This window comes from Gossypium raimondii, chromosome 2 (genome assembly GCF_025698545.1).
Source record: "Gossypium raimondii isolate GPD5lz chromosome 2, ASM2569854v1, whole genome shotgun sequence".
Lineage (NCBI taxonomy): Eukaryota > Viridiplantae > Streptophyta > Magnoliopsida > Malvales > Malvaceae > Gossypium > Gossypium raimondii.
The window spans coordinates 16,131,647-16,142,430 of record NC_068566.1 but is presented as its reverse complement, the minus strand read 5'-3'; the positions used below and the strand labels follow the sequence as shown (position 1 = coordinate 16,142,430).

Genomic DNA, 10,784 nt, shown 5'->3' with positions numbered 1-10,784 from the left:
TCAGGATTAACATTTGGCTCCACTATTTCAGCAACGTTTGGCTCTATTGGCTCAAGACTATTTGGTTCATCTTCAGATTTTGCTGTTTTTAGTTCATCTTCTGATTTAGGATTAGGCTTGGATTTTTTTGACGATTCTTCATATTCTAGTTCGTCTGGCTTATTCATCTTGACCTGGTTCAATTGTTCAACATTTTCTAGTAGCCTTTCAAGATAATGCCTTGTTATGAAACCTTGAACATATCAGCTCTTTAGGTTTGCTTTTGATTTAACTTGGGCTCTCAAGCAAAGTGAAGTAATCAATAATGGAAAGTAGACACTTTCTGCCTTTTTCTTAGCACAATCTTGAATCTCCTTGAGAATAATTTTCCCAATAGTGATGGACTTTTCTATCATAATTGCATATAAGAAAAGAATTCGTTCCATCGAGATGGTGGAACTATGTGAGATAGGCATGAAGCTATATCGAACAAAGTAGAACCATACCTTAGCCACTGGTTTTAGGTATTCCCTTCGACAAGAATCACTACCATATTTTCTTATAATCTATTGGGATCCCAGATTTGTAATGACATTTAGTACTTGTTGAAGAAAATCTTAATTTATATTTGTCATCATGGTAGAGTATTCATCTTCTTCAACATCAGGTAGGTTAAACAAATCATGAATGGATTTAGAAGTAAAGGGTACCTTCTTTTTATGAATAAGAACTTTAAAAGCATCTGGTGTGGTTAAATTGGCATAGAACCCTCGTACCGATTCCTCTTCAAGCAGTGATCGTGCATCACAAAATTAATTCCAATTTAAGGCCCCTATTGTTTTCCTAATTGACAAAGGCACAATCATCTTTTTATTGCTTTCCAAATTGAAACCTTTTTCTGGCATCATGGGCTGATTTTTGAAGATGGAATCAAATCTTTCTCTTTCTTCTTCATCTTGAATCACGATTGGATTTTTGGCAAAAGTCTTTGAAGATCTAGTTCTCTTTCGAGACATGATAACTTTTCTCGAAAGAAAAGAAAAATTTTGGTTTTTTGAGGTGAAGGTTGTGGCAAAGTTTGGCTAGGGGTAGGGGTGATTTGCTGCGGTGATAGGTATTTGCGGCAGCGATGTGGCGACAAAAAGGGGAAAATGTTGTTGCAGTAAGGAGGAGGTGCGATGGAAAGAAGGGAAGAAAAGAAAATTTTAAGAGGAAATTTGGAGCTTGGAGGCCGACGACAAGGAGAAGAGAAAATATTGAGGCTAGGGTTTAAGGCTATTTGTTTTTGAGTGTGGAGAATATGATGGTAGTAAGGGGCTTATATAGTAGTCAACTAGGGAAAAATTTAGCAAAACTTTCACTAAACAAGTTACTTGGGTAGAAGGGCATGGAAGGAAATATATGTGGCGGCAAATTTATGGTTTTGGTGGGACCTATGGACGACAATAAGTGGGTACTTTCTTCCTCTTCATTGTTCTGGGCCTCAAGCCCAAACTGCAATTATTTCTTATACTTGAAAAATTAAATTGCACTAAAAAAATAAAATGATTAGTACTTGGGCCAACTTGCTATCTTATTGACCAAAAAATAATAAAATTGAAATTGAAATTGAAATTAAAAATTAAAAGTTCCTTTTGAGCTACTTAGAAAATTTATTCTCAAAAAATTACATTAAATTAAATTTCCAAGAAAGGTTGGAGGGGTCACAAATGGTCCCATTTAAGTTCCAATCTCTGTAGATAGAATTAATTTAATGTATTAATTCAAGAAAAAGAAATTCTAAATATGACATTTATTCAAATGAAAAAAAAACTAAATATAAAATAACGATAGAGAAAGTGAAGAGAACTCCCTCAATGTCACTGGTGATCATCGTTGACCGAGGTGATGTCAAATGACCAGTTATCATACCAATCATACCCATCTAGAAAGAAAAGATAATATTTCCCAGTAATTATATTCAACATTAGATCAAGGAATAGCAGCGGGAAATGGACTTTCTACATTGCTTTGCTCAACTTTCTATCATTCACACACTTTTACATACTTGTGATTGTCATGAATCATTTCATATCTATGATACCTTCTTTCTTTGGTACAAGTCCCACCCATAGAATATCATAGATGAGATAAATGATCCTTGCTTTTTCCCATTGAGATTCGAGTTTCCTAAGATCAAATACTCGAGATTGGATCAAACTCTTCTGTCCCTCGATTCTAGCTTTTTTGCCCTCCTCTGATATAATCTTATGCATATAAAAGGAAGGACTTATTCCTCGGATATCAACTAAAGTCCAACCAATTTCATTTTTGAATTTCTTCAAAACTTCAATCAACTCCTCCTCTTAGCGTTCTGTTAGTTCTACTGAAATAACCACAAGTAAAGTAGAACAATTACCTAAATAATCGTATTTTAAATGAAAGAGAAGTACCTCAAGTTCAAGTTTGGGTAGTTCCTCGATTGACTACTCTGGTTGCGTGTGTTCTCAAGCTTCTAACTCCAATGATTCAAACCATGTTGGCTGAACATAATCATTTGGATTGACTTCCATCAAAGCCATATTTTACTTACCTTGTTCATCTACCAATGGCTCAGACCCTAAGGTGTTTTCCAATAAGTCTTCTACAGAATTGTATTCCCATTCTATAGAAACTAAGGATTCTAACTCCTCTAGTACTAAGAATTTTTCCACCGGATCAGAGAACTTCATGGCTTTAAGAACATTAAAAGTCACCTAGTAATCTTGAACTCGGATATTGAGTTCACCTTTCTGCCCGTCTATTAATGTTCTCCCTATTGATAGGAAAGGTTTCCCTAGGATGATTGGTACTTTATTATCTAGTTAAAAATCTAAAACGATAAAATCAATAGGAAAGATAAACTTATCTACACGTACCAAAACATCATCAATCTTTCCTTCAGGGTATGCTAGAGATCGATCAACCAATTAGAGTGTCACAGTTGTGGGTCTTACTTCACCTATTCCCAACATTTTGAAAATAGACTTTGGCATCAAGTTGAGGCTTGTTCTTAAATCACATAAAGCTTTACCATAGTAAGATTCTCTAATATTACAAGGTATAATGAAGTTTCTAGGGTCCTTCAATTTTGGAGGTAGCTTGTTCTGTAGGAACACACTGCTCTCCTTCGTTAATGCTACAGTCTTGAATTCGCTAAGTCTCTTATTCTTGGACAGAATATCCTTCATGAACTTGACATAATTGGACATTTTTTCTATGGCTTCTACCAATGGCATATTGATGCGAAGCTGCTTTAGAACATTCAAAAAAAATCTTGAATTGCACATCCCATTTCTGTTGCTTGAGTCTTTGTGGATACATAGGTGTTGGAATTTTAGCTTGAATCAGACAACTTTTCTTAGGAATTGTATCTGCATCTGAAGAAGGTGTTAGCTCATCAGAATTCACTAGTTTAGATTTTACCTCTTCAGACTTTGTAGAATCCGTCTCTTCTGGTGCAAGAATTTCAACTATTGGTTGATTTTCCTTTTCCTTGACATGTTCTTCTTCAACCTCCACTTCCTTGGGTTCCAAAGTCATACCACTTTGTAAAACAACTATTTTACAGTGTTCCTTACCCAAATTCTTTGGATTTTTTGTGTCACTCGACAAGGCTCCTTACGGTCTATTACGAAGCTCTGTAGCTAACTAACCTACTTAGTTCTCCAAATTTTCAGTGTTGCTGCTTGAATTTGGATTAAGGTGTCATTCTTCGACATGTATGCCTTAAAAAGATTCTCCAAATTGTTAGACGGTTCATCTTGTGGTGGTTTTTGAACTTGGTGATTGAAACCTTGGGGTTGATTTGATCTATGCTGCATGTAGTTCTTGTTCGGTCCTCCTTCTTGGTTACTCCAAGAAAAGTTTGGATGGTTTTGCCATGAAGGATTATAGAAGCTGGACCGTGGTCCTTGTCCACTTCTATTTTGGTATTGATTCCTTGCATAGTAAACAAACTCAAGATTTGATGGACAATTCTCAAAAGAATGACCGTCCCCAAAATATATGTAGGAAATAACATGAAAGTGACTCTGTGGCTAAGCTGCAACATGATTTAAACCATTAGTAGTAAACTATTTCAACATTGAAAAGATAGAAGATACCTGAGCTAAGAGTGAAGTGAGGGCATCTACTTTATGCACTTCAGCTACTCGTCTTTCTAAAGTTGCTCAAATTTTTGGCCATTGGTAGTTGTTACTGGATATTGTCTCGATGATTTTTTAAGCCTCATTATAAGAATTCGATAAGAGAGCACCATTCGTAGAAGCATCTACCACCAACCTTGTGTGTGCATTGAGACCATTATAAAATGTCTCCAACTGGATGCAATATAGAATCTCATGGTGAAGGTACCTATGAAGCAATTCCATGAATCTTTCCCATGCCTCATATAAGGATTCATCATCCATTTGTTGAAAAGTGGTGGTCTCATTTCGTAGTTTAGCATTTTTGCTAGGTGGGAAACACTTTACCAGAAAGTGTTCAACTAATTCTTGCCAATTAGAAATTGAATGTGGTGGCAATGAATTAAGTCATGCTTGTGCTCAATCTCACAACAAGTATGGAAACAACTTGAACCTCAATATGTCTTCAGTTACACCGGCTATCTTGAAGGAATCACTCACCTCCATGAACAATAAGGATTGGATTACGAGTAATAAGGATTGGATTACGAGCATTAATGGCTCAATTTCCTTGAACATCATCTTGATTTTCAAGGTCCATTTCTACGGCTAGTCTCTAAGCTAGTCTTTCTTGTCTTCTTTGTCGAAGTGTCCACTCAATTTCAGGGCTTATAAAAAGTAAATCGATGATTCATTCTGTGCTCATAAACACCTGAAAGTAAATCACAAAAAATTTAAAATTAAAAGAATAAAAATAAATAAACCAAATTGCGAGAAATAATTTCACAAATAATTATTAAATTAATAGTCCTTGACAATGGCGCTAAAAACTTGTAACGTGTAGGTTTGTGGAAGTGTACACAGTTATTATCAAGTAATAAGTAAGTGCAAGAGTTATTGTCTCCATAGAGACTGTATCTACTAATCAAATAATTTCAAAATGATGAATTTACAAGTTGGTAAAGAAAACACAATAATTTTGAAGTGATAGATGTTAAAATTAAATTAATTAACTGATGCAAATTAACCAAAATGCAAATGAGATGAAACAAAATGCAGGGTGATGGTTTAGTAGCAATTTCACAAGTTCAACAATAATAACATGAATAAGCTAGAACAATTACAACACTTTACTCAATTCATTTTCATCATGTTTAGCAATGTTCAGAAAATAATTCATGGCAACTCGATCGCTCATTAATTGGGAATCTCATACAAGTTCAACCTAATCTTATACTTAGAAAAATATGCATAAACCAATGTCATAATTTAACCAAGGATTCCTTAGAATTTATGTGAAGTAACAGGGATGAATTAGGTTTGAAACAATTTAATCACATAAACATAAAGTTATGCAAGGTAATAAGTTCTCTTAGTATATTAAAAGCCTCTAATTTATTCCGATTAGGATATAAATTAAGCATGCACCTTCCAATTATCGTGTCCATTAGTTATCATCGATTAAGATTGACTAACTAATTTTAATGCATTCAAACATATTTTAATGGGTGAAATACATAATGATTTTAATTGGAAGCATGAACAACTGAGGCACAAAACAATATAAACATGAATGAAATGAATTTTATTCAATCATCGTAATTATTCTAGCTAAACAAAATTAAGTCATCATGGTCAATGGAAAAACATAACAACAATTTGAAAACATGTTGAATAACTAAGAACAAAATTAAAGAATAGGAAAGAAGAAACTTTTGATGATTTTGGTGATTCTTTGAAGACCGCTTCCTCCAATTCTCGTGATTGCTCCTTCACAAAATGCTTCTCAAGGTGGCCGACCAAGAGTGATTGTCCACAAAGGAAATGCTAGCTAAGGGAGGTGGAGAAATGGACGAGTTATGCATGGAAGAATAGGAAGAAAAGATGATAAGAATGTAAATTGAGAGATGAATGAAAGATGCTTGAAATGAAAAATGAGGGGTGGTATTTATAGTAGAGGAATAGCTAGAGAGTTTGTTAAAAATAGCATGGAGATCCATTGAAATGCTCCCTTGCTTGGCCGACCATGAAATGTGGAGGAAGAGGTTGGTGGTTGCTTGATTCATGCTTGATTTCATGCATGAGTCATGTAAGGGGTTGGACGGTTTCTTGGGTATTACTTAGGGGCTGATTTTTTATTTTTTTCACAAGTGTTGGGGCCTCCAAATTTATTACCCCATAGCTAATTTGGGCTACTCTTGATGCCTTAGCTGAATCAGACTACTTTCCCCCATACTTGTATGGTTTTGTGACCCAAATGACTATCAGACTTGCACTTCTCAACAAGACAACTTCAACTGGATCAAATTGACTTATCTTGACTTAATTTGTTGTCTTTGTTGCCCAATTGAGGTGGAGTATAACTCATGTCAATGTATGATTTAAATAAGGTCCCACACTTATTAATTCAATGGTCTCATTGCAACAATTAAAGCACATAAATTACTAAGTAACATAAGATAGTTAAATTATAAAAATCTAATACATAAATCCATAAAATTGAATACTTTACTAAAATTATGCCTATTGTCTCAATATGAACAAAAATCACCCAATTGAATATTCAAATACTAGGGATTAACATAAATTCTAAGTAAAAAGGTGACATAAACATCTATAAAAATCTATATAATTTAGAGTTTACAGTAAGAGTTAGCTTTTTGTTGCAAAGGTTATATGTGGCCCGAAAACTAGAAAAATCCTTGGGACAAGCTTTTGAACACCATATCTATTTGTGTGTTTTGGTCCAAATTGTCCTCATTGTTTACGGTCTCAGCAAAGTAGCCAGTAAGAGTAATCATGTGGCCTTTGACTGGAGTGTTTGGCTTTTGTTGGGATTTCTTTAAGGTAGTTATAATAGACTATCGAGCCAAGATAGTTTTAGATTATCTAGAATCACTTTAGAAGTGTTGGTCACGCTTGCTAGCATATAGCAATGAGTTATCTCATCAGACTCTTCCCGACGCTTTCTAGCCTCAGCTTGAGTCGTTGGAGGACACTTAGTATCGAAAACTGTTTTATGTTTCTCACAGTGAAAGACAATAATCTGGTTCATCTTTCATTCTTTATAGTTGTTTCTATTCAGTTTGTTTTCAATATGTTCAATAAGGGAGTTGGTGTCATTTTTGAACTAAAAATAAAACATTCATATATTGATATCTTTGTTTTAAGAAAATTTTTGAAAACATTTTGCAACATTATGGTATGCATTAAGATGATGCATGCATCTTACATTAAACCTTGAAAACATTTGTAAGTAATTGCAACAATAATTATCACACCTACTGAATCAAGCCACCATGGGGTGATTATGATCAACTAGTACGAACATGAATTTCCATTCGATTAGTAGATGAATCTAATTCCTTAGACATTCACATGTACTAATAATCGTGTAACATTTGGACATCATTCTAACTTAACTAGAGTTCCATGGGGAGTTACTATTAGAAAATTTGGTGTGGAAAACTGTAACGCTTGGGTTTGTGTAAGTGTACACAGTTGTTATCAAGTAATAAGTAAGTATACAATTTATCGTCTCTACAAGGACTGTATATTTTAATCAATTTTTTGCAAAATTAATATTAGTAATTTGGTAAAAAGAAAACACAATAATTTTGATTGGTTGATGTCTCGGTGTATGTTAACCTAAATGCAAATAAAATGAAAAATTAAAATGTATGAGATAGATTTAGCAGTAGAATTCACAAGATTTCAACAATAATAAAATGAATAGGCTAGAATAATTACTTCATTTGACTTAGTTCATTCTCATCATGCTCACAATGTTCCAAAAAATCTTTTATGGCAACTCGATCTTTTATAATCTTTTTGAAACCGGTATTAACTCCTTTCAGAATCTTTTACTTAGAAAAAACATGCATACTACCATGACCATATTTAACTAAGGGTTTCTTAGATTTTATGCGAAGTAACATGGATGGATTTGGTTTGAAACAATTTAATCACACAAAGCTAAAAGTTATGCAAGGTAATAAAGCTCTCTCGAGTTATTACGAACCTTTAATTTAATCAGGCTAGGATCTAAATTAAGCATGCGCCTTTCAATTATTGTGTCCATTAATCGTCGTCTGACTAGGATCGCTCAACTAATTCTAATGCACTCAATCACATTTTAATGATTTTAATTAAAAGCATGATGGATTGAGGCACATAATGTTATGAGCATAACTCAAATGAACTTCATCAAATGAATGTAATCATTCTAACTAAACAAAAATAAGCTATCATCATTAATAAAAAAGCATTAAAGAAAATTCCAAACATATTGAACACCAATAAAAATTAAGGAAGAAGAAACTCTAAAGTAATTTCAGCAGTCCTCTGGAAATTGATCGCGATAACTTCTTCCGATCCTCGTAATTGCTCCTTTACAAAACACTCTTTAAAGTGGCTAGCCAAGAGGGAATTTTCTCAAGGAATTGCCAACTAAATGGAGGGTTTATGCGTAAGCAGGGAAGGAATGAAGGGTTGAGAGAATGATGAAGGATGAGATGTGAAGGAGGGGATATGAGATGAAAGGTGAATGAGAGGTCTATTTATACTTGAGGGATGGCTAATAGGTTTACTAAAAATAGTTTGAAATTCCCTTAGGTTTTTGTTACTCTTAGCTGCCCATGAATTTTGGACAGGGGAGGTTGTTGGTTGCTTGATTCATGCATGAATCAAGCAAGGAGCTGGATGGTTTCATGCGTAAAAGTTGTGTGCTTAATTTTAATTATTTTACAAGTGTAGGGACCTTAGAATAAATCTCCCAAAAGCTAATTTTGGGCTACTCATATGCCATTTCCGAATTAAGCTTCTTTCCCCCTTGCTTGGACAGTTTTGTGACCAAATTAATTGTTAGACTTGTCCTTCATTTAAACCATCTTTAACTGGATCAAGGTGACTTGTTCATGACCCAAATTACATGCCTTTGCTGTCCAACTGAGGTAGAATATGTCTTATGCCCTTGCAAAATTAAAATAAGCTTCTCAACTTGTTAACTCCATTGTCCCACTGCACAATTAAATATAGGAGATTAATATGTAACATGAGATAATTAAATTATGCACAAATTTGATACATAAAACCATAAAATTGCATACTTTATTAAATCATGCCCATTATCGTAATATGAACAAAATTCACCAAATTAACTATCAAATATTTATGATTAACATAATTTTGAAGTAAAAAGGTGTCATAAACAACTATAAAATATCTATATAATTTTGAGTTTACACACCCCAAACTTAATCCATTGTTCGTTCCAAGTAAAGCAAAGTAAAAATTTAGATTGGCCAATCTTGGAATAAGTTTAAGTAGAATCATGAAGAAGAATAAAATATTGTACATGATCAAACATAAAATAATTCATGCTCAAAAACCCTTTTATTGATAAGTTGCTTATATGAAAACATTATTTCAAAATTTTATACTAAATGCGAAAAAATCCTAATATAAGTCATAGAGTGCATGCTTTTCAAGGTCATATATAAGATTCACCATTCAATCAAAGTTTCCTTATCAATTAAACAAAATAATCACAAGGTTTAATTAATGGTCTTCATATGTTGAACTTACAAATTCCTCTCACTAATGTAGTTGACATAATTATCAAAATCAATAGGTCATTTATAGGGTTGTAATAGGGCTAGGCTCAAGGTAGCGATAAAGAGAAGTGAATTTCTAGGTTCAGTAATCTTAACCCTAACTTTGCCTTGGATCTTTTCGAGGTACAACCTTCCTACTAACGAGTTTTACCACCCCAAACTTAATTTGAAGCTTATGCCCAACAATAATTCTCAATATTTTTTAGTATTTATTTTACTCTTTTTGCTTAACGTTTGCATAGAGATGTTTCTTCTTTTTTTTTTTTAACATAGAAGGAACATATATAGGATAAAACTTAAAAAGATGGCAATATGGCTTATGATGTAGGTGAATAGAAATACAATAGCCTTAAAGGCTCAAACTAAGGTTTCAAGGGTTAAATTCATATGGTAGACTTGAAAGGCTTAAACGATCCAAAGAAAATGTGCCTATATCTTGTTCAAATTCTTATATCATGTTCAAATGATTTAAAGAAAATGTGCCTATATCATGTTCAAATTCTTATCCCTTCTAGGATTTCACCTCAAGAAAGTTACTAATTCAATTTTAAGGACTAAACCTTCATGTATGTCTATTTCTAAGGAAATTAATTTTTCAAGGCAAAAGACTACATAAGACCTAAGAACATACAAGTATTCCATAACTTAAGATAGCATAAAAAAACTCAGATAAAATCAAAAATCATACTTGCATTTGAGCTAACTTACGAAATTTTTTTCTCTAAACATCATTTTATTTTAACATACTTATATGTAAACATTGAATCATACTTAAGAAAAATTTAAAATTCATGCAAATATTGCCCTACCCCCTCCTTAAAAAGAATCAACGTCTTCATTTTGTAAACAAAGTGATGAATGAGAACTGAACACTAGGTAGGATAACAAGAAAACAGAGGTGAGTCTTAAAGATTGCTTAAGTACCAAGTCTTAACAATCCAATCCTAGACATGTTCATTCACATTACCATACTACTTCGCCTTTTATTAGAGAAGAAGCATTGAACTTAATTTATTCATGTTAGCAATTTCCTACTTATTGTGCG

At 33.4% G+C, this 10,784-nt stretch overlaps 1 non-coding gene across 1 annotated transcript; it reads left to right on the top strand.

Annotated features, from left to right (window-relative positions):
* The first annotated feature begins 4,335 nt into the window (after window positions 1–4,335).
* On the top strand, window positions 4,336–4,441 carry LOC128039538 (small nucleolar RNA R71). Its single transcript, XR_008194038.1, has one exon. It is a non-coding gene; the product is annotated as a small nucleolar RNA R71 (small nucleolar RNA).
* The last annotated feature ends 6,343 nt before the right edge of the window (window positions 4,442–10,784 follow it).